Source organism: Coturnix japonica, chromosome 17 (genome assembly GCF_054131305.1).
Source record: "Coturnix japonica strain WE chromosome 17, WE-NBRP24, whole genome shotgun sequence".
Classification (NCBI taxonomy): Eukaryota; Metazoa; Chordata; class Aves; order Galliformes; family Phasianidae; genus Coturnix; species Coturnix japonica.
Genome location: NC_140679.1, coordinates 16,580,845 through 16,599,599, shown reverse-complemented (window position 1 = coordinate 16,599,599; position 18,755 = coordinate 16,580,845). Strand labels below are relative to the sequence as shown.

General features: G+C 43.0%; 1 long non-coding RNA gene across 1 annotated transcript; it reads right to left on the bottom strand.

The window, feature by feature from the left end:
- Positions 1-232: 232 nt before the first annotated feature.
- LOC146758143 (uncharacterized) lies at positions 233-6,646 on the bottom strand. The gene is made up of 6 exons (XR_014935369.1): positions 6,339-6,646; positions 4,919-5,978; positions 3,430-3,535; positions 1,873-1,978; positions 1,474-1,578; positions 233-647 (listed from the first exon to the last, which is right to left on the bottom strand). It is a non-coding gene; the product is annotated as an uncharacterized LOC146758143 (long non-coding RNA).
- Between the last annotated feature and the right edge of the window lie 12,109 nt (positions 6,647-18,755).

Below are 18,755 nucleotides of genomic sequence, written 5' to 3'. Positions count from 1 at the left end.
AAAAATTTGAAGCCAAATTTAAAGACAATTTGGCTGATATTAATAGAAATCAAACCTTAAACCAATTTGGTTAAGGTTAAATGATTGCAAAGTAAAAGCCAATTGGGTTAAAATTTAATGATGGCAAAGCTACAGCCAATTAGATTAAACTTAAATGGTTGTAAAGCTACAACCAATTTAAGTAACATTAAATGATTACAAAACTAAAGCCAATTTGATTAACAATGACTGATCAAAAACTAAAGCCAATTTTGTTAAAATAATTAATTAAAAAGCTATAACCAATTAGATTAAGATTAATTAACAACAAAGCAAAAACCAATTTAGTTGCAATAAAATGATTACAAAACAAAACGAAATGTGGGTGAAGTTAATACATTACTAAGTTAAAACCAATTTCTTTAAGTGTGATGTCAAACCTAAAACCAATTTGGATAAGGTTAACTGAACGCAAACCTTAAACCAATTTGATTAACAGAACTTAACTCAAAAACTAATTCCAATTAAATGGAGGTTAATTGACTAACATGTAGCTGATGTGCTGTTGTGATGGATCATCACCCCCCAAAGCTTTATTAAACGCCTGCATGGCAGCATGGAGTGCTGCATCAAAGGGGAACATCCATCAGCCAGGGAATATAAGGGCCCTAAGGAAGAAAAAGAGATAGTTAGATCAATGGGCTGAAGCCAGTGGGACATGAAAATGTAAAATAGTGGGCAATGCCCAAACATTTGCTACAATAAACACCAAAATGGAGCTAAAAGTACAAAAGAAGAACACAGAGAATGCCAAAATGAACAGCAAGGCCCAAAAGAGCAGCACAAACAACATCAAAACAGAACATAATACAACACAAAACTCTGCAGAGAACAGGAATAGGGACATGAAGGCACAACAAAATGATGCAGGCAACCGCAAAATGGAAGAAAGCACCCGAGAGAATATCAAAATATTGGGCAAAGCCCTACAAAAGGATGCAGGGAACACTGAAAAGGAGGGCAAAGCCCAAGAGAACAAGAAAAGGAATGGCAAAATGGACTGCAAAGCCCAAAAGAATGATGAAATGGATGCCTAAATGGACGGCAAAGTCCAAAAGAATGATGCAATGGATGCCTAAATGGACGGCAAAGTCCAAAAGAATGATGCAATGGATGCCTAAATGGACGGCAAAGCCCAAAAGAAGGATGCAATATAGACCAAAATGGAGGGCAAAGCCGAAGAGCACAACGCAAGGAACGCCAAAATGGAGGGCAAGGCCTAAGAGAATGCCACAAATCATGTCAAAATGGAGTGCAAGAAAAACACTGCAAGAAACAACTGAGCAACAGCAAAGACAAAACACAAAGACAACACACTAAGACAAGCACAGACAGCCCATAGGACACCACGGAGTGCAAAAATGAAGTCAAAACCACTAAACTCGCATCTCAGTACGTAACAAGTAAAAACCAATTGCTATGTGCTGCCCTTACCTGCTGGGCTGAGGGTTACCATCAGCAAAGTTGGTCCAAGCAATGCAGGTTTCTGTTCCTCGCTGCTCTCATCAGGAGCCGCACATCTCTGTGCTCTGCTGGAACCTGTTGGACAAAAAAATGCAATGAAGGCACTGCCACCATCTGGAGAGCAGCTCATAGACACAGCACTCACCTTGGGGTTGGTAAGGAGGGATGGAGGAACCAAAAGGGCCCCATAAGACCCCATAGGAAACAATAAGACCCCATAGGAAACAATAAGACCCCATAGGGTTACCATAAGGACCCATAGGACCACAGGGCTCATGGAAGGCAGGAGGTGATGATGGAGATAATGGAACGTTACCTTCAATCTCAGTACGTAACAAGTAAAAACCAATTGCTATGTGCTGCCCTTACCTGCTGGGCTGAGAGTTACCATCAGCAAAGCTGGGTCCAAGCAAGGCAGGTTTCTGTTCCTCGCTGCTCTCGTCAGGAGCCGCACATCTCTGTGCTCTGCTGGAACCTGTTGGACAAAAAAAAGCAATGAAGGCACTGCCACCATCTGCAGGATAGCACACTGCGATCATTACAATAACTGTGATGAAACAGAGCAGTAGGATGTAATTCATACTACGAGGGATATAATTAATGCGATGAGGGATATAATCAATGCTATTAATAAGTTTAAATATGCAGTAAGTTTAACAACTGTATTCCACACTAGGATTATTATTGAAGTAACTATCATAGAAAACACAGGGCAGCAATTTTTAGAGCTACATTTACCATAGCAAACATCTTAATATTGGGTTAAGACTTATATGAACAAATACACTACAGGTTACAGTATTTATAACTACAGACCTCATTAAGTCAGAGGGGAGCAGATCAAGATCAACACAAACAAAACCTCCGAGCACAACCCAAAGACAAGCAGAACAACCACAAAGACACTGCAAGAGAAAAGCAAAGCAAGCAGCAAAAGGTAAGACAAAGACAAAACAATAAGGAAAGGCAAGGGAAAAGCCAAAGCAAAAGCAGCAGCAAAGAAACCATTATAGGAACACCAAGAAGAAAGACCAAGGGGAAAGCAGAGTCAGAAACCAAGAGAATGATAAAGGGAACGCTGAAATAGAAGGCAAAGCCCAATAGACCACTAACAGGGCAATTCCCAATAGAACGACGCAAGGAACAGCAAAATGGAGAGCAAGTCCTGATAGAATGACGCAAGGAACACCAAAATGGAGGGCAAGGCCTAAGAGAACGACACAAGGAATGCCAAAATGGAGGGCAAGGCCTAAGAGGACGATACAAGGAACACCAAAATGGAGGGCAAGGCCTAAGAGGACGATACAAGGAACACCAAAATGGAGGGCAAGGCCTAAGAGAACGACGCAAGGAATGCCAAAATGGAGGGCAAGGCCTAAGAGGACAACGCAATGAATGCCAAAATGGAGGGCAAGACCCAATAAAACAACGCAAGGAACACCAAAATGGAGGGCAAGGCCTAAGAGGACGACGCAAGGAATGCCAAAATGGAGGGCAAGGCCTAAGAGGATGACGCAAAGAACACCAAAATGGAGGGCAAGGCCTAAGAGAACGACGCAAGGAATGCCAAAATGGAGGGCAAGGCCTAAGAGAACGACGCAAGGAATGCCAAAATGGAGGGCAAGGCCTAAGAGAACGACGCAAGGAACACCAAAATGGAGGGCAAGGCCTAAGAGCACGACGCAAGGAATGCCAAAATGGAGGGCAAGGCCTAAGAGAATGCCTCAAATCATGTCAAAATGGAGGGCAAGAAAAACACTGCAAGAAACAGCTGAGCAACAGCAAAAACAAAACACAAAGACAACACAGTAGGACAAGCACAGACAGCCCATAGGACACCACAGAGTGCAGAAATGAAGTCAAAACCACTAACCTCGCATCTCAGTACATAACAAGTAAAAAACAATTGCTATGTGCTGCCCTTACCTGCTGGGCTGACAGTTACCATCAACAAAGCTGGGTCCAAGCAATGCAGGTTTCTGTTCCTCACCGCTCTCATCAGGAGCCGCACATCTCTGTGCTCTGCTGGAACCTGCTGGACAAAAAAAGGCAATGAAGGCGCTGGGATATAATTAATGCTATTAGGGATATAATTAATGCTATTACGGATATAATTAATGGTACTTTTAAGTCTAGATTTGCAGTAAGTTTAACAATTGTATCCCACACTACGACCATAATTAAAGTGACTTTCACATAAAGCACTGAGCATCACTTTTATGACTGCACTTATCAGAACAGACGCCTTGAGTATTGGGTAAATATGAGGTAAATATCAGTTCCATTAACAAATACAGGTTACAGACTTTATCGCTACAACCCGCATTAAGCCGGGGGAGCAGATCAAGATTAACACAAACAAAACCTCCCAGCAAATCCCAAAGACCAAACGCAAGCAGAACAACCACAGAAAGACACTGCAACAGAAAAGCAAAGCAAGCAGCCAAGGGTAAGGCAAGGGCAAAAGCAATAAGGAAAGCCAAGGGAAAACCAAAGCAAAAGCAACAGCAAACAGGCCATTATAGGGAACACCAAGAACAAAGGCCAAAGGGAAAACAGCGTGGGGAGCCAAGAGAACAACAAAGGGAACAATGAAACAGAGGGCAAGGCCCAAAAGAATGCTGCATGGAACTGCAAAATAGAGCTAAGCCATAAAGAACACTACAGAGAACATCAAGATGGAGAGCAAGGCCCAAAAGGGCACATACAACAACAAGATGTAGGGCAAGGCCTAAAAGAACGCTGCATGGAACTGCAAAACAGAGGGCAAGGCCCAAAACAGCACCGCTGAAACATCAAGATGGAGGGCAAGGGCCAAAAAAAGACCACGTAAAACATCAAGATGGAGGGCAAGGCCAAAGAGAACATCACGCAGAACATCAAGATGAGGACAAGGCCCAAAAGAACACTGCAAGGAACATCAAGATGGAGGGCAAGGCCTAAAAGGGCACTACAAGAAACATCAAGATGGGGGACAAGGCCCAAAAGGGCACTACAAGAAACATCAAGATGGGGGACAAGGCCCAAAAGGGCACTACAAGAAACATCAAGATGGGGGGCCAGGCCCAAAAGGGCACTACAAGAAACATCAAGATGGGGGGCAAGGCCCAAAAGGGCACTACAAGAAACATCAAGATGGGGGGCAAGGCGGCAGAGGAAACTGCTTGGAACTCCAACATGGAATGAAAGGCTGAAGGGAATGAAGCACCAAAATGAACAACAAGGCCCATAGAATGAACAGAACAGCAAAATGAGGAACAAAGGAAACACTGCAGGAAATGCTGGAGAAACAGCAGAGAACAGAGGAAAAGAGAATGCAGAAGGATGAGAGCAGATATTATCATTATAATAATGGAACATTACCTTCAATCTCAGTATGGAACAGGTTAAAAGCAATTGTGTTTGCTGCCCTTACCTGCTGGGCTGAGAGTTACCATCAGCAAAGCTGTGTCCAGGCAATGCAGGTTTCTGTTCCTCGCTGCTCTCAACAGGAGCCGCACATCTCTGTGCTCTGCTGGAACCTGTAGGACACAACACGGCAATGAAGGCACTGCCCACATCTGCAGGGCAGCTCATAGACACAGCACTCACCTTGGGGTTTGGTTGGGACGGATGGAGGAACCAACGGGGCCCCATGAGACCCCACTGGAACCAGCGGGGCCCCGTGAGACCCCACTGGACCTTATAAGGTCAACAAACCAGTGCAAGACCAACCAAGGTCCTGAAATCAAACAGTCTATGAGTCCAGATGAGACGCATCGCAGACTGAGAAGTGGTGACAATTGGGTGCAGTCCGGTGAGCAGAAACACGGCCAACATGGCGCTCCTTTGTAGGAAGGTAGAAGGGATGAGCCCAGGAACGGCTGACCTGTCGGTCCCACTGCTGTGCTGGGAATGACCACAAAGCAGATCCTCATAGAAGGACCCAGGGCTCATTGAAGCAGGAGGTGATGATGGAGATCCTCATAGAAGGACCCAGGGCTCATTGAAGCAGGAGGTGATGATGGAGATCCTCATAGAAGGACCCAGGGCTCATGGAAGGCAGGAGGTGATGACGGAGATCCTCATAGAAGGACCCAGGGCTCATGGAAGGCAGGAGGTGATGATGGAGATCCTCATAGAAGGACCCAGGGCTCATGGAAGGCAGGAGGTGATGACGGAGAACCAACACGGCCTCACCAAGGGCAAATCCTCATTGACCGACCTTATAGACTTCTGTGATGACGTTGATACATCAGTAGACGAAGGAAGAGCTGCTGATATCATCTACTTAGACTTCAACAAGGCCTCTGATGCAGGACCCCACACCATCCTCATGTCCAAGTGATGAAGACACCAAGCAGATGGGAAGATGATGAAATGGATGAAAAACTGGCTGTAGAAGCGAGTCCAGAGAGCAGCAGCCAATGGCTCCATGTCCAGGTGGAGATAGTGATGAACAACGTCCCATAAGAACCAGCACTGGGGCTGATACTCTGCAATATATGAGCATAGAATCAAATGATGATCAGCAGTGAAGTCCATCACGACCATCTCCATTCAACCCCCCTGCTATGGGGACAGTCACCAACCACCACAACAAGGTCCCACAGCCTCAAACACCTGTAGGGATGGAGCATCCCAAAGTGACCCATTCCACCCCCAAACCCTGCAATAAAGAAGAGATCGCTCACCCCATTGTGAAGGCTGAGCCTTCCATCCAAAGGAAGGAGGCTCTAGATACAGCTCCTTCTCACCCCCATCCATAAGTGCTGTTAGGAGCAATCAAAAGGAGAAGACATCAGCCCAGTAATAAAGAAGAAATTCCTTACCCCATTGCAAAGTCAAAGACTCACCATAGACCCCAAAGGAAAGGATCTCCAAGCAGAGTCGCATCTCATATGGCATCCAGAGCTCGAAAGCAGCAGGAAGGAGAATCCTCTCCCTCAATGCTCCCATAGGAGCACCGAGCTGGAACTGATGCTGCCCCCTGCCCTTCCCAGCCCTTAAATACCAATCAAGGAGGGGAGGAGCCAGGCTCCAACCAATCGCAATTCACCCCTCAACGGCCCCCACCTGTGCCCATGGGGTGGGCCCCTCCCCTCAGCAGGTGCCCAATCAGGATGTTACATAACATCCCCATTCAAGAACAAAGACAAAAACAAAACAGTAACAGGTGAGAAATTATATTTATTTGTTCTTATAGGGGAGGGTTGTGGATAGAGGAGAAACAACAGCACAGTATATGGACACGGGGGTGCAGATCTCACTCTTGCAATGGGGTGACACTGTGGGCACCGCTCTAGGGTAGATGCTGGGGAGACATTGGAACGATGGGGGGTCATGGGGACGATGATAATTATTATATAATCAGGGTGATATAATAGAAATGCTTAGTCATGGTTGGAAGCCATGATGGGGCGGGGACACAGCAGTACAGCCCAAGTGCAGGCAATGCACCTGATTGGCTGCAGGGCTGGCTCCGCCCCCTCCTGGTGCTCATATAAGGGCTGGCACCGTGGGGCAGCAGGTATTTGCTGGAGCTCCTCGCTGAGGTCACATCTACCCACATGAAGAAGCTCTTCTGCTCTGTTGCTGCCTTGGACCAAGAGCTGCTGGATGGAGCTGCAGGACTTGGCTTCTCCGCCATCACGTTGCTCGGACTAGAACAGCACTACAGGAGGTGAGTTCTGGCTCTGATACTTGAATAATGCTGAGCTGATGGGGGGCAGAGATGTTTGGGGGGGGATGTTGAGGTGTCTGGGGGGGGACATGGAGCTAATGTTTGAAAATGAAGCTGTATGTAGATGTGGAGGTATCAATAGAGTTACACAAGGAACCATGTTGGAATGTGACGATGAGTAGATGAGGTTTTCTTCCGCTCTAACCCTGCTTTTCTTGGTTTTCTTCTGCTCCAACCCTGTTTTTCTTGGTTTTCTTCCGTTCTTACCCGGCTTTTCTTGGTTTTCTTCCGCTCTAACCCTGTCTTTCTTTGTTTTCTTCCTTTCTAACCCTCCTTTTCTTGGTTTTCTTCCGCTCTAACCCTACTTTTCTTGGTTTTGTTCCATTCTAACCCGGCTTTTCTTGGTTTTCTTCTCCTCTAACTCTCTTTTTCTTGTTTTTTTTTGGCTCTAACCCTGTTTTTCTTGGTTTTCTTCTGCTCAAACCCTGTTTTTCTTGGTTTTCTTCGGCTCTAACCCTTCTTTTCTTGGTTTTCTTCCGTTCTAACCCGGCTTTTCTTGGTTTTCTTCTGCTCTAACCCTGTTTTTCTTGTTTTTTTTCGGCTCTATCCCTGTTTTTCTTGGTTTTCTTCCATTCTAACCCGGCTTTTCTTGGTTTTCTTCCGTTCTCACCCGGCTTTACTTGGTTTTCTTCTGTTCTAAACCTGTTTTTCTTGATTTTTTTCGGCTTTAAGCCTGTTTTTCTTGGTTTTCTTCTGCTGTAACCCTGCTTTTCTTGGTTTTCTTCCGTTCTAACCCTGCTTTTCTTGGTTTTCTTCCGCTCTAACCCGGCTTTTCTTGGTTTTCTTCCGCTCTAACCCTGCTTTTCTTGGTTTTCTTCTGCTCTAACCCTGTTTTTCTTGGTTTTCTTCCGTTCTTACCCGGATTTTCTTGGTTTTCTTCTGCTCTATCCCTGTTTTTCTTGGTTTTTTTCGGCTCTAACCCTGCTTTTCTTGGTTTTCTTCCGTTCTAACCCGGCTTTTCTTGGTTTTCTTCTGCTCTAAGCCTGTTTTTCTTGGTTTTCTTCCGCTCTAACCCTGTTTTTCTTGGTTTTCTTCGGCTCTAACCCTGCTTTTCTTAGTTTTCTTCCGTTCTAACCCGGCTTTTCTTGGTTTTTTACGGCTCTAACCCTGTTTTTCTTGGTTTTCTTCGGTTCTAACCCTGCTTTTCTTGGTTTTCTTCCGTTCTAACCCGGCTTTTCTTGGTTTTCTTCTGTTCTAAACCTGTTTTTCTTGGTTTTCTTCCGTTCTAACCCGGCTTTTCTTGGTTTTCTTCTGCTCTAACCCTGTTTTTCTTGGTTTTTTTCGGATCTAACCCTGTTTTTCTTGGTTTTCTTCTGTTCTAACCCTGCTTTTCCTGGTTTTCTTCCGTTCTAACCCGGCTTTTCTTGGTTTTCTTCCGTTCTAACCCGGCTTTTCTTGTTTTTTTTCGGCTTTAAGCCTGCTTTTCTTGGTTTTCTTTCGCTCTAACCCTGTTTTTCTTGGTTTTTTTCGGCTCTAACCCTGCTTTTCTTGGTTTTCTTCTGCTCTAACATTGTTTTTCTTGGTTTTCTTCCGTTCTTACCCGGCTTTTCTTGGTTTTCTTCTGCTCTAACCCTGTTTTTCTTGGTTTTTTTCAACTTTAAGCCTGCTTTTCCTGGTTTTCTTCTGCTCTAACCCTGCTTTTCTTGGTTTTCTTCCGTTCTAACCCTGCTTTTCTTGGTTTTCTTCCGCTCTAACCCTGCTTTTCTTGGTTTTCTTCCGCTCCAACCCTGTTTTTCTTGGTTTTCTTACGTTCTAACCCTTCTTTTCTTGGTTTTCTTCTGCTCTAACCCTGCTTTTCTTGGTTTTCTTCGGCTCTAACCCTGTTTTTCTTGGTTTTCTTCGGTTCTAACCCTGCTTTTCTTGGTTTTCTTCCGCTCTAACCCTACTTTTCTTGGTTTTCTTCGGCTCTAACCCTGTTTTTCTTGGTTTTCTTCCGTTCTAACCCGGCTTTTCCTGGTTTTCTTCCGTTCTAACCCGGCTATTCTTGGTTTTCTTCTGCTCTAACCCTGTTTTTCTTGGTTATTTTCATCTCTAACCCTGTTTTTCTTGGTTTTCTTCTGCTCTAACCCTGTTTTTCTTGTTTTTTTCGGCTCTAACCCTGTTTTTCTTGGTTTTCTTCCGTTCTAACCCGGCTTTTCCTGGTTTTCTCCCGCTCTAACCCGGCTTTTCTTGGTTTTCTTCCGCTCTAACCCTGTTTTTCTTGGTTTTTTTCAGCTCTAACCCTGTTTTTCTTGGTTTTCTTCCGTTCTAACCCGGTTTCTCTTAATTTTCTTCTGTTCTAACCCTGTTTTTCTTGGATTTCTTCTGCTCTAACCCTGTTTTTCTTGGTTTTCTTCCGTTCTAACCCGGATTTTCTTGGTTTTCTTCCGTTCTAACCCGGCTATTCTTGGTTTCCTTATGTTCTAACCCTGTTTTTCTTGGTTTTTTTCGGCTTTAAGCCAGCTTTTCTTGGTTTTCTTCCGCTCTAACCCTGCTTTTCTTGGTTTTCTTCCGCTCTAACCCTGTTTTTCTTGGTTTTCTTCCGTTCTAACCCGGCTTTTCCTGGTTTTCTTCCGTTCTAACCCGGCTTTTCTTGGTTTTCTTCCGCTCTAACCCTGTTTTTCTTGGTTTTCTTCCGCTCTAACCCTGTTTTTCTTGGTTTTCTTCTGTTCTAAGCCTGTTTTTCTTGGGTTTTTTGGGCTCCAACCCTTTTTTTCTTGGTTTTCTTCCGTTCTAACCCGGCTTTTCTTGGTTTTCTTCTGTTCTAACCCGGCTTTTCTTGGTTTTCTTCTGTTCTAACACTGTTTTTCTTGTTTTTTTTGGCTTTAAGCCTGCTTTTCCTAGTTTTCTTCCGCTCTAACACGGCTTTTCTTGGTTTGCTTCCGTTCTAACCCTGCTTTTCCTGGTTTTCTTCCCCTCTATCCCTGCTTTTCTTGGTTTTCTTCCGCTCTAACCCTGCTTTTCTTGGTTTTCTTCCGCTCAAACCCTGCTTTTCTGGGTTTCCTTCTGCTCTAACCCTGTTTTTCTTGGATTGCATCTGTTCTTACCCTGTTTTTCTTGGTTTTCTTCTGCTCTAACACTGTTTTTCTTGGTTTTTTTCAGCTCTAACCCTGTTTTTCTTGGTTTTCTTCCGCTCTAACCCTGCTTTTCTTGGTTTTCTTCCGTTCTAACCCTGCTGTTCTTGGCTTTCTTTCGTTCTAACCCGGCTTTTCTTGGTTTTCTTCTGCTCTAAGCCTGTTTTTCTTGGTTTTCTTCTGCTCTAACTTTGCTTTTCTTGGTTTTCTTCCGCTCTAACCCTGCTTTTCTTGGTTTCCTTCTGCTCTAACCCTGCTTTTCTTGGTTTTCTTCCGTTCTTACCTGGCTTTTCTTTGTTTTCTTCTGCTCTAACCCTGTTTTTCTTGGTTTTCTTCCGTTCTAACCCTGTTTTTTTTGGTTTTCTTCCGTTCTAACCCGGCTATTCTTGGTTTTCTTCTGTTCTCACCCGGCTTTTCTTGGTTTTTTTCGGCTCTAACCCTGCTTTTCTTGGTTTTCTTCTGTTCTAACCCGGCTTATCTTGGTTTTCTTCTCTCTAAGCCTGTTTTTCTTGGTTTATTTCGGCTCTAACCCTGTTTTTCTTGGTTTTCTTCCGTTCTAACCCGGCTTTTCTTGGTTTTCTTCTGCTCTAACCCTGTTTTTCTTGGTTTTTTTCGGCTCTAAGCCTGTTTTTCTTGGTTTTCTTCCTTTCTAACTCGGCTTCTCTTGGTTTTCTTCTGTTCTAACCCTGTTTTTCTTGGATTTTTTCGGCTCTAACCCTGTTTTTCTTGGTTTTCTTCCGTTCTAACCCGGCTTTTCCTGGTTTTCTTCCGTTCTAACCCGGCTTTTCTTGGTTTTCTTCTGCTCTAACCCTGTTTTTCTTGGTTTTTTTCGGCTCTAACCCTGTTTTTCTTGGTTTTCTTCCATTCTAACCCGGCTTTTCCTGGTTTTCTTCCGTTCTCACCCGGCTTTTCTTGGTTTTCTTCTGTTCAAACCCAGTTTTTCTTGGTTTTTATCGGCTTTAAGCCTGCTTTTCTTGGTTTTCTTCCACTCTAATTCTGCTTTTCTTGGTTTTCTTCCGTTCTAACCCTGCTTTTCTTGGTTTTCTTCCGCTCTAACCCTGCTTTTCTTGGTTTTCTTCCGCTCTAACCCTGCTTTTCTTGGTTTTCTTCTGCTCTAACCCTGTTTTTCTTGGTTTTCTTCCGTTCTTACCTGGCTTTTCTGGGTTTTCTTCTGCTCTAACCCTGTCTTTCTTTGTTTTCTAACTTTCTAACCCTCCTTTTCTTGATTTACTTCCGCTCTAACCCTACTTTTCTTGGTTTTGTTCCATTCTAACCCGGCTTTTCTTGGTTTTCTTCTCCTCTAACTCTGTTTTTCTTGTTTTTTTTCTGTTCCAACCCTGTTTTTCTTGGTTTTCTTCGGCTCTAACCCTGTTTTTCTTGGTTTTCTTCGGCTCTAACCCTGCTTTTCTTGGTTTTCTTTCGTTCTAACCCGGCTTTTTTTGGTTTTCTTTTGCTCTAACCCTGTTTATCTTGTTTTTTTTCGCCTCTATCCCTGTTTTTCTTGGTTTTCTTCCATTCTAACCCGGCTTTTCTGGGTTTTCTTCCGTTCTCACTCGGCTTTACTTGGTTTTCTTCTGTTCTAACACTGTTTTTCCTGGTTTTTTTCGGCTTTAAGCCTGCTTTTCTTGGTTTTCTTCTGCTGTAACCCTGCTTTTCTTGGTTTTCTTCCGTTCTAACCCTGCTTTTTTTGGTTTTCTTCCGCTCTAACCCGGCTTTTCTTGGTTTTCTTCCGCTCTAACCCTGCTTTTCTTGGTTTTCTTCTGCTCTAACCCTGTTTTTCTTGGTTTTCTTCCATTCTTACCCGGCTTTTCTTGGTTTTCTTCTGCTCTAACCCTGTTTTTCTTGGTTTTTTTCGGCTCTAACCCTGCTTTTCTTGGTTTTCTTCTGTTCTAACCCGGCTTTTCTTGGTTTTCTTCTCTCTAAGCCTGTTTTTCTTGTTTTTTTTCGGCTCTAACCATGTTTTTCTTGGTTTTCTTCCGTTCTAACCCGGCTTTTCTTGGTTTTCTTCTGCTCTAACCCTGTTTTTCTTGTTTTTTTTCGGTTCTAACCCTGTTTTTCTTGGTTTTCTTCCGTTCTAACCCGGCTTTTCCTGGTTTTCTTCCTTTCTAACCCGGCTTTTCTTGGTTTTCTTCTGTTCTAACCCTGTTTTTCTTGGTTTTTTTCAGCTTTAAGCCTGCTTTTCTTGGTTTTCTTTCGCTCTAACCCTGTTTTTCTTGGTTTTTTTCGGCACTAACCCTGTTTTTTTTTGGTTTTCTTCCGCTCTAACCCTGCTTTTCTTGGTTTTCTTCCGCTCTAACCTTGCTTTTCTTGGTTTTCTTCTGCTCTAACATTGTTTTTCTTGGTTTTCTTCCGTTCTTACCCGGCTTTTCTTGGTTTTCTTCTGATCTAACCCTGTTTTTCTTGGTTTTTTTCGGCTTTAAGCCTGCTTTTCCTGGTTTTCTTCCGCTCTAACCCTGCTTTTCTTGGTTTTCTTCCGTTCTAACCCTGCTTTTCTTGGTTTTCTTCCGCTCTAACCCTGCTTTTCTTGGTTTTCTTCCGCTCCAACCCTGCTTTTCTTGGTTTTCTTCGGCTCTAACCCTGCTTTTCTTGGTTTTCTTCCGTTCTAACCCTGCTTTTCTTGGTTTTCTTCGGCTCTAACCCTGTTTTTCTTGGTTGTCTTCGGTTCTAACCCTGCTTTTCTTGGTTTTCTTCCGCTCTAACCCTGCTTTTCTTGGTTTTCTTCGGCTCTAACCCTGCTTTTCTTGGTTTTCTTCCGCTCTAAGTTTGCTTTTCTTGGTTTTCTTCGGCTCTAACCGTGCTTTTCTTGGTTTTCTTCCGTTCTAACCCGGCTTTTCCTGGTTTTCTTCCGCTCTAACCCTGCTTTTCTTGGTTTTCTTCCACTCTAACCCTGCTTTTCTTGGTTTTCTTCCGCTCTAACCCTGCTTTTCTTGGTTTTCTTCCACTCTAACCCTGCTTTTCTTGGTTTTCTTCCGCTCTAACCCTGCTTTTCTTGGTTTTTTTCTGCTCTAACCCTGTTTTTCTTGGTTTTCTTCCTCTCTAACCCGGATTTTCTTGGTTTTCTTCCGCTCTAACCCTGTTTTTCTTGGTTTTTTTCGGCTCTAACCCTGTTTTTCTTGGTATTCTTCCGTTCTAACCCGACTTTTCTTGGTTTTCTTCTGCTCTAACCCTGTTTTTCTTGTTTTCTTTCGGCTCTAACCCTGTTTTTCTTGGTTTTCTTCCGTTCTAACCCGGCTTTTCCTGGTTTTCTTCCGTTCTAACCCGGCTTTTCTTGGTTTTCTTCTGTTCTAACCCTATTTTTCTTGGTTTTTTTCGGCTTTAAGCCTGCTTTTCTTGGTTTTCTTCCACTGTAACCCTGCTTTTCTTCGTTTTCTTCCATTCTAACCCTGCTTTTCTTGGTTTTCTTCCGCTCTAACGCTGCTTTTCTTGGTTTTCTTCCGCTCTAACGCTGCTTTTCTTGGTTTTCATCCGCTCTAACCCTGCTTTTCTTGGTTTTCTTCTGCTCTAACCCTGTTTTTCTTGGTTTTCTTCCGTTCTTACCCGGCTTTTCTTGGTTTTCTTCTGACCGAACCCTGTCTTTCTTTGTTTTCTTCCTATCTAACCCTCCTTTTCTTGGTTTTCTTCCGCTCTAACCCTGTTTTTGTTGGCTTTTTCGGCTCTAACCCTGTTTTTCTTGGTTTTCTTCCGCTCTAACCCTGTTTTTCTTGGTTTTCTTCCGTTCTAACCCGGCTTTTCTTGGTTTTCTTCCATTCTAACCCGGCTTTTCTTGGTTTTCTTCCGCTCTAACCCTGCTTTTCTTGTTTTTTTTCGGCTCTAACCCTGTTTTTCTTGGTTTTCTTCCGTTCTAACCCGGCTTTTTTTGGTTTTCTTCCCTTCTAACCCTGTTTATCTTGTTTTTTTTCGCCTCTATCCCTGTTTTTCTTGGTTTTCTTCCATTCTAACCCGGCTTTTCTTGGTTTTCTTCCGTTCTCACCCGGCTTTACTTGGTTTTCTACTGTTCTAACCCTGTTTTTCTTGGTTTTTTTCAGTTTTAAGCCTGCTTTTCATGGTTTTCTTCTGCTCTAACCCTGTTTTTCTTGGTTTTCTTCCGTTCTAACCCGGCTTTTATTGGTTTTCTTCCGCTCTAACCCTGCTTTTCTTGGTTTTCTTCCGCTCTATCCCTGCTTTTCTTGGTTTTCTTCTGCTCTAACCCTGTTTTTCATGGTTTTCTTCCGTTCTCACCTGGCTTTTCTTGGTTTTCTTCTGCTCTAACCCTGTTTTTCTTGTTTTCTTTCGTCTCTAACCCTGTTTTTCTTGGTTTTCTTCCGTTCTAACCCGGCTTTTCCTGGTTTTCTTCCGTTCTAGCCCGGCTTTTCTTGGTTTTCTTCTGTTCTAACCCTATTTTTCTTGGTTTTCTTCTGTTCTAACCCGGCTTTTCTTTGTTTTCTTCTGCTCTAACCCTGTTTTTCTTGTTTTTTTTCGGCTCTAACCCTGTTTTTTTGGTTTTCTTCCGTTCTAACCCGGCTTTTCCTGGTTTTCTTCCGTTCTCACCTGGCTTTACTTGGTTTTCTTCTGCTCTAACCCTGTTTTCCTTGGTTTTCTTCCGTTCTTACCCGGCTTTTCTTGGTTTTCTTCCGCTCTAACCCTGTTTTGTTGGTTTTTTTCGGCTCTAACCCTGTTTTTCTTGGTTTTCTTCCGCTCTAACCCTGTTTTTCTTGGTTTTCTTCCGTTCTAACCCGGCTTTTCTTGGTTTTCTTCCGTTCTCACCCGGCTTTTCTTGGTTTTCTTCTGTTCAAACCCTGTTTTTCTTGGTTTTTTTCGGCTTTAATCCTGCTTTTCTTGGTTTTCTTCCACTCTAACCCTGCTTTTCTTGGTTTTCTTCCGTTCTAACCCTGCTTTTCTTGGTTTTCTTCCGCTCTAACCCTGCTTTTCTTGGTTTTCTTCCGCTCTAACCCTGCTTTTCTTGGTTTTCTTCTGCTCTAACCCTGTTTTTCTTGGTTTTCTTCCGTTCTTACCCGGATTTTCTTGGTTTTTTTCTGATCTAACCCGGTCTTTCTTTGTTTTCTTCCTATCTAACCCTCCTTTTCTTGGTTTTCTTCCGCTCTAACCGTACTTTTCTTGGTTTTGTTCCATTCTAACCCGGCTTTTCTTGGTTTTCTTCTCCTCTAACTCTGTTTTTCTTGGTTTTTTTCGGCTCTAACCCTGTTTTTCTTGGTTTTCTTCTGCTCTAACCCTGTTTTTCTTGGTTTTCTTCGGCTCTAACCCTGCTTTTCTTGGTTTTCTTCCGTTCTAACCCGGCTTTTTTTGGTTTTCTTCTGCTCTAACCCTGTTTATCTTGTTTTTTTTCGCCTCTATCCCTGTTTTTCTTGGTTTTCTTCCATTCTAACCCGGCTTTTCTTGGTTTTCTTCCGTTCTCACCCGGCTTTACTTGGTTGTCTTCTGTTCTAACCCTTTTTTTCTTGTTTTTTTTCAGCTTTAAGCCTGCTTTTCATGGTTTTCTTCGGCTCTAACCTTGTTTTTCTTGGTTTTCTTCCGTTCTAACCCTGCTTTTCTTGGTTTTCTTCCGCTCAAACCCGGCTTTTCTTGGTTTTCTTCCGCTCTAACCCTGCTTTTCTTGGTTTTCTTCTGCTCTAACCCTGTTTTTCTTGGTTTTCTTCCGTTCTAACCCGGCTTTTCTTGGTTTTCTTCCGTTCTAACCCGTCTTTTCTTGGTTTTCTTCTGTTCTAAACCTGTTTTTCTTGGTTTTCTTCCATTCTAACCCGGCTTTTCTTGGTTTTCTTCTGCTCTAACCCTGTTTTTCTTGTTTTTTTTCGGCTCTAACCCTGTTTTTCTTGGTTTTCTTCCGTTCTAACCCGGCTTTTCCTGGTTTTCTTCCGTTCTAACCCGGCTTTTCTTGGTTTTCTTCTGTTCTAACCCTGTTTTTCTTGGTTTTTTGAGGCTTTAAACCTGCTTTTCTTGGTTTTCTTCTGCTCTAGCCCTGTTTTTCTTGTTTTTATTCGGCTCTAACCCTGTTTTTCTTGGTTTTCTTCCGCTCTAACCCTGCTTTTCTTGGTTTTCTTCCGCTCTAACCTTGCTTTTCTGGTTTTCTTCTGCTCTAACATGGTTTTTCTTGGTTTTCTTCCGTTCTTACCCGGCTTTTCTTGGTTTTCTTCTGCTCTAACCTTGTTTTTCTTGGTTTTTTTCGGCGTTAAGCCTGCTTTTCCTGGTTTTCTTCCGCTCTAACCCTGTTTTTCTTGGTTTTCTTCCGTTCTTACCCGGCTTTTCTTGGTTTCCTTCCGCTCTAACCCTGTTTTTCTTGGTTTTCTTCCGTTCTAACCCGGCTTTTCTTGGTTTTCTTCCGTTCTAACCCGACTTTTCTTGGTTTTCTTCCGCTCTAACCCTGCTTTTCTTGGTTTTTTTCGGCTCTAACCCTGTTTATCTTGGTTTTCTTCCGTTCTAACCCGGCTTTTCTTGGTTTTCTTCTGCTCTAACCCTGTTTTTCTTGGTTTTTTTCGGCTCTAACCCTGTTTTTCTTGGTTTTCTTCCGTTCTAACCCGGCTTCTCTTGGTTTTCTTCTGCTCTAACCCTGTTTTTCTTGGTTTTTTTAGGCTCTAACCCTGTTTTTCTTGGTTTTCTTCCGTTCTAACCCTGTTTTTCTTGGTTTTTTTCTGCTCTAACCCTGTTTTTCTTGGTTTTGTTCCTTTCTAACCCTTTTTTTTTTTGGTTTTCTTCTGTTCTTACCCTGTTTTTCTTGGTTTTCTTCCGCTCTAACCCTGTTTTTCTTGGTTTTTGCGGCTCTAACCCTGCTTTTCTTAGTTTTCTTCCGTTCAAACCCGGCTTTTCTTGGTTTTCTTCTGTTCTACGCCTGTTTTTCTTGTTTTTTTTCGGCTCTAACCCTGTTTTTCTTGGTTTTCTTCTGCTCTAACCCTGTTTTTCTTGTTTTCTTTCGGCTCTAACCCTGTTTTTCTTGGTTTTCTTCCGTTCTAACCCGGCTTTTCCTGGTTTTCTTCCGTTCTAACCCGGCTTTTCTTGGTTTTCTTCTGTTCTAACCCTATTTTTTTCTGGTTTTTTTTGGCTTTAAGCCTGTGTTTCTTGGTTTTCTTCTGCTCTAACCCTGCTTTTCTTGGTTTTCTTCCGCTCTAACCCTGCTCTTCTTGGTTTTCTTCCGCTCTAACCCTGCTTTTCTTGGTTTTCTTCTGCTTTAACCCTGTTTTTCTTGGTTTTCTTCCGTTCTTACCTGGCTTTTCTTGGTTTTCTTCCGTTCTAACCCTGTTTTTCTTGGTTTTCTTCCGTTCTAACCCGGCTTTTCTTGGTTTTCTTCCGCTCTAACCCTGTTTTTCTTGGTTTTCTTCGGCTCTAACCCTGCTTTTCTTGGTTTTTTTCGGCTCTAACCCTGTTTTTCTTGGTTTTCTTCCGTTCTAACCCGGCTTTTCTTGGTTTTCTTCGGCTCTAACCCTGTTTTTCTTGGTTTTTTTCGGCTCTAACCCTGTTTTTCTTGGTTTTCTTCCGTTCTAACCCGGCTTCTCTTGGTTTTCTTCTGTTCTAACCCTGTTTTTCTTGGTTTTTTTAGGCTCTAACCCTGTTTTTCTTGGTATTCTTCCATTCTAACCCGGCTTTTCTTGGATTTCTTCTGCTCTAACCCTGTTTTTCTTGTTTTCTTTCGGCTCTAACCCTCCTTTTCTTGGTTTTCTTCCGTTCTAACCCGGCTTTTCCTGGTTTTCTTCCGTTCTAACCCTGCTTTTCTTGGTTTTCTTCTGTTCTAACCCTGCTTTTCTTGGTTTTTTTCGGCTTTAAGCCTGCTTTTCTTGGTTTTCTTCTGCTCTAACCCTGCTTTTCTTGGTTTTCTTCCGTTCTAACCCTGCTTTTCTTGGTTTTCTTCCGCTCTAACCCTGCTTTTCTTGGTTTTCATCCGCTCAAACCCTGCTTTTCTTGGTTTTCTTCCGCTCTAACCCTGTTTTTCTTGGTTTTCTTCCGTTCTTACCCGGCCTTTCTTGGTTTTCTTCCGCTCTAACCGTGTTTTTGTTGGTTTTTTTCGGCTCTAACCCTGTTTTTCTTGGTTTTCTTCCGCTCTAACCCTGTTTTTCTTGGTTTTTTTCTGCTCTAACCCTGTTTTTCTTGGTTTTCTTCCTCTCTAACCCTGTTTTTCTTGGTTTTCTTCGTCTCTAACCCTGTTTTTCTTGGTTTTCTTCCGTTCTAACCCTGTTTTTCTTGGTTTTCTTCCGCTCTAACCCTGCTTTTATTGTTTTTTTTCGGCTCTAACCCTGTTTTTCTTGGTATTCTTCCGTTCTAACCCGGCTTTTTTTGGTTTTCTTCTGCTCTAACCCTGTTTTTCTTGTTTTCTTTCGGCTCTAACCCTGTTTTTCTTGGTTTTCTTCCGTTCTAACCCGGCTTTTACTGGTTTTCTTCCGCTCTAACCCTGCTTTTCTTGGTTTTCTTCTGTTCTAACCCTATTTTTCTTGGTTTTTTTCGGCTTTAAGCCTCCTTTTCTTGGTTTTCTTCCGCTCTAACCCTGCTTTTCTTGG